The sequence below is a fragment of the Tupaia chinensis genome, unplaced genomic scaffold (assembly GCF_000334495.1).
Source record: "Tupaia chinensis unplaced genomic scaffold, TupChi_1.0 Scaffold142558_1, whole genome shotgun sequence".
NCBI classification, from domain to species: domain Eukaryota; kingdom Metazoa; phylum Chordata; class Mammalia; order Scandentia; family Tupaiidae; genus Tupaia; species Tupaia belangeri.
In genome coordinates, this window is record NW_006202406.1 from 26,911 (window position 1) to 31,000 (window position 4,090).

Below are 4,090 nucleotides of genomic sequence, written 5' to 3' on the forward strand. Positions count from 1 at the left end.
TTTTTTTTTTTTTTGGAGAGGTTTTTGCTACAGGGCGTGTGCACTCACCAGACAGACAGAGAAAGATATAGAGACAGAAAGGGAGAAATCACCCCCGCCAGGCAGAATGGTCATGCCACAATCCCTTCTCCTCCATTCTCCTCTTGCGATCTTGGGCACGCACGCACATGCACCAGGCATGAGTTTTAAGCCACTGGGTCTGGGATGCGAACCGCAGTCGACTACATGGGAGTTCAGTAACATAGTCATTATGCTAACTGCTGGTTCCCACTATCTTTCAACTTTTTAAGAATTATTTATTGTTATTATTATTCTTTAATTTAACAATAGAGAAAGACAGAGAGAGAGGAAAAGTGAGAAAGCAAGCCATGGGGTCTGGGACTAAATCTGTGGTCAACTATATGGGAGTCCAGCATCCCACCCACCACACCACCTTCTGGCCCCAATGCACTTGGCTATCTTGATGATGATCTTTCAAACATTTTATATTTTCCTGCCTTTCTAACTGGACTTTATAAAGAGAAAAGTGATTATAAAGCAATAAGCAAAGAATTACTTAAAATGGGTTTTAAAAATTTTGTTAGAGTGTATGAGAGAGAGAGAGAAATCCTTCTTCGGAGAGAATCACACTGCAATCCCTTCTCCATTTCTCCTTTTGGGATTTGGGCACACGTGTATGTACACACACACACACACACACACACACACACACACACACAGTGTGTTTTCTGAACTACCAGGTCCAGCAGGGAAATGCAACCATGGTACACAGAATTTATAGTTTATTTAGCAACCAATGAAAAGTGAAATCATGGAAATAAAAGTAGATGGAATAGGGCCCCCCTCCGGAGGCCCTGTGGCCGGGGGCTTCCGCCCCGCGCAGCCGCACACTGAACGGTCAGCCCTGCTCCAGGGTCCCGCGGCCGGGGGCTTCCACCCCGCACAGCCACGCACCTAACAACCGGCCCCCCTCCAAGGGCCTGGCCTCCCTGGCCTCTCCGGAGCTGGATGGCCTGGAGGCCGAAAACAAGGATGAAGAACTTGCAACTTGAGAAGATGATAGTTACCAGCCCTGCATTACCTCAGGGGAAAACAAGAACTACTCTGCCATTCTTAACGAAGCCAGATACCCAAGGACAACTCACACTGCAGATCCCCACAACACCATTCCTGGTAACTACAAGATGACTGCTGTGCCACATCAGCTGATAATCATCCCTGCGTACCAGAACTGCTTTCCTGAAACTGCATTCCCTGGAGACTCACCTACACTTGTGGATCTGCAGGAGACCCTCCCTTAATCCAACCCTGAATAGAATCTATGCTCCCTATTGTCAAAAACTTTATGAGCTGATAATTGGAACTCGTGGCCTCTCTCCCTTTACTTGTATGTATCACTTTTTCAATAACTCTTCTGGAAGACAACTGTATATAGCAGAGATAGTGTAATGGGAAAGTGGGAAAGGGCAGAGGGAAAAACATAGGGAAAAAAAAAAAGAGGAAGAGAAAAAAAAACATATATATACATAAGCATGATTTCAAGGCCACTAGAACTGAGATCTCTGTGAATAAGTGTTACAACTCCCATTGTGTGCCTGTAATCAATTCTGACACCAAGTTCCTCATAAACGCCCGGTCCCATACACACTACATTATTTAGCATGATACACTTTCAAACCACTCACCCTTTATTTAAATATTTAGTATGAAACACTAGGAGACAGATTGGATTATGGTAAGTTATTTATGTGTTTAATTTTGAATCAGAAAGAATAAAACAAGTCCATGATCACACTATGAGGAACCGCCTTTGAAATCAGCATATATCAGTTTACAGAGTTCTTTGGAATATTTTTTAAAACAGTGAGCCAGACATCTGTTCTTTCTTATTTTTTTTTAAGAATTATTTATTGTTATTATTATTCTTTAATTTAACAATAGAGAAAGACAGAGAGAGAGGAAAAGTGAGAAAGCAAGCCATGGGGTCTGGGACTAAATCTGTGGTCAACTATATGGGAGTCCAGCATCCCACCCACCACACCACCTTCTGGCCCCAATGCACTTGGCTATCTTGATGATGATCTTTCAAACATTTTATATTTTCCTGCCTTTCTAACTGGACTTTATAAAGAGAAAAGTGATTATAAAGCAATAAGCAAAGAATTACTTAAAATGGGTTTTAAAAATTTTGCTACAGTGTATGAGAGAGAGAGAGAGAGAGAGAAATTCTTCTTCTGAGAGGATCACACTGCAATCCCTTCTCCATTTCTCCTTTTGGGATATGGGCACACGTGTATGTACACACCCACACACACACACACACACACACAGAGTGTGTTCTCACTACCAGGTCCAGCAGGGAAATGCAATCATGGTACACAGAATTTATAGTTTATTTAGCAACGAATGAAAAGTGAAATCATGGAAATAAAAGTAGATGGAATAGGATTCCCTTCACTGCTATCTGATGGTCGCCTTTGTGCAAAGTCCTCCAAGGAGCTGCTTTGAGCTCTTTTCCAGCAAGGCCCAGTCAGTGAGTTTCCCTATAGTGTGGAAGGGCATCAGTAACACCCACACACCCCTTAAAGTGTGGACACCTCAGGACAGTGCTAAGGTGTTCCGTATGTGCAGTTTTATCATATTCTTAATGTGCCTTCAGTGAGTAGGAGACAGTTTAGGAGAAATAGAAGTGAATAAAATGTATGAGGCACTTACCCATATATCACAGTCTGTCCTGGAAGACAATGCCAAAGTAATAAATTAAGGAGTTGAGAGAGCCACAGGTGGATTCAACTGGGCCAGTTAGACTGCTTGAAAGAAAAGGTTATTTATTCAGTGCTCAGAACATAACTGGAGAAACTCTGGAATGGGTGAGTGATAGTGAAGGTGGACTTGAGAGGCTGCCAAGTGCTGAAGGCAGCATTGGAGTCTGCTTGGCTGGGAGCCTCGCTGAGCAGCCAGAAGTTGGGCCGCAGTTACCACAATCAGCTCTTGGTCCCTGGCCCCTCAGCAGCAGGGTGTGTGGCAATACACTAAAGCGAGTTCGCGGTGGCACCACTGAGCCTCGGGTCCCTGAAGTAGGTGCTGCACCCCTCTGCCCAGCCCCACTTCAGGCCTCAGGCTCCTGGTCGCCAAGCCTATGCTGCTGCTCCAGACCAGACCCACCGTGAACTGCAGCAGTCCACCCTGCCTGGCAGCCATCGGCGCCTTCCAACTCTGGAACAAGTTTTTCAGAACGTAAAACAAGAATATAGTCATTATCAGAGGCAGAGACATTTAGAAGTAGTTCTTCATCAGAGCAAAGTTTGTCCTTTGGAGAGTCAGCCTCACTCCTCAGCACTCACAGCACCTAGTTCTCCAGGCTCCTCCTGGATGAAGAAGGACCAGCCCACCTTTACTCTCTGACAAGTTGGAATAATACGTGAGCGTCTCTTAAAAGACAATGAAGATAAAATTCCAGAGGAGTATGAACAAATCCTCAATACCAAACTAGCAGAACAATATGAATCTTTTGTGAAATTCACACATGATCAGATAATGCGACAATATGGGACAAGGCCAACAAGCTATGTGTCCTGAAGTTTTCATGCATATCTGGGTACCAGGTGTGACCTCAAGAGATGGCTGCTGTACACTTTTTGCAACTGGTTTTATAGCACATTTCAGCCCCAATTTTGCATCCCGAGAACACTTAAACATTTCTGCAGGTTCATTTTATACAACTTGAAAGACCTTAAAACTTTCTGGTTGCCACGAGCATATCTTTTTTTTTCTGCTCATCCATTGAACAGCTGTGCCTTAACTGTGCTAGATTTTCCAAACAAAATACCTGAAGCAGCAAGTAGCAAAATATGTCTTCAGTGACACTCAGCAAATGGAGTTTCCCCAAGCACAGTTCTGTAAGAAGTGTGTGTGAGAATGTGTGTATATGTGTGTATGTCTATTTTAAGTTATCATTTGTATTGTGCAAATTTTGATCATGGAGAGTCTGACTGTGAATTTTATGCATGACAATTATGGTTTAAAACATTTGCTTGGTCTACAGAAGATCATTACTATTTGTGACCATATAAGTTGTAATAGTGGACTG

General features: G+C 43.3%; 1 pseudogene; it reads left to right on the top strand.

Moving 5' to 3' along the window:
• Window positions 1-811: 811 nt before the first annotated feature.
• On the top strand, window positions 812-3,661 carry LOC102477683 (akirin-1 pseudogene; annotated as a pseudogene).
• The last annotated feature ends 429 nt before the right edge of the window (window positions 3,662-4,090 follow it).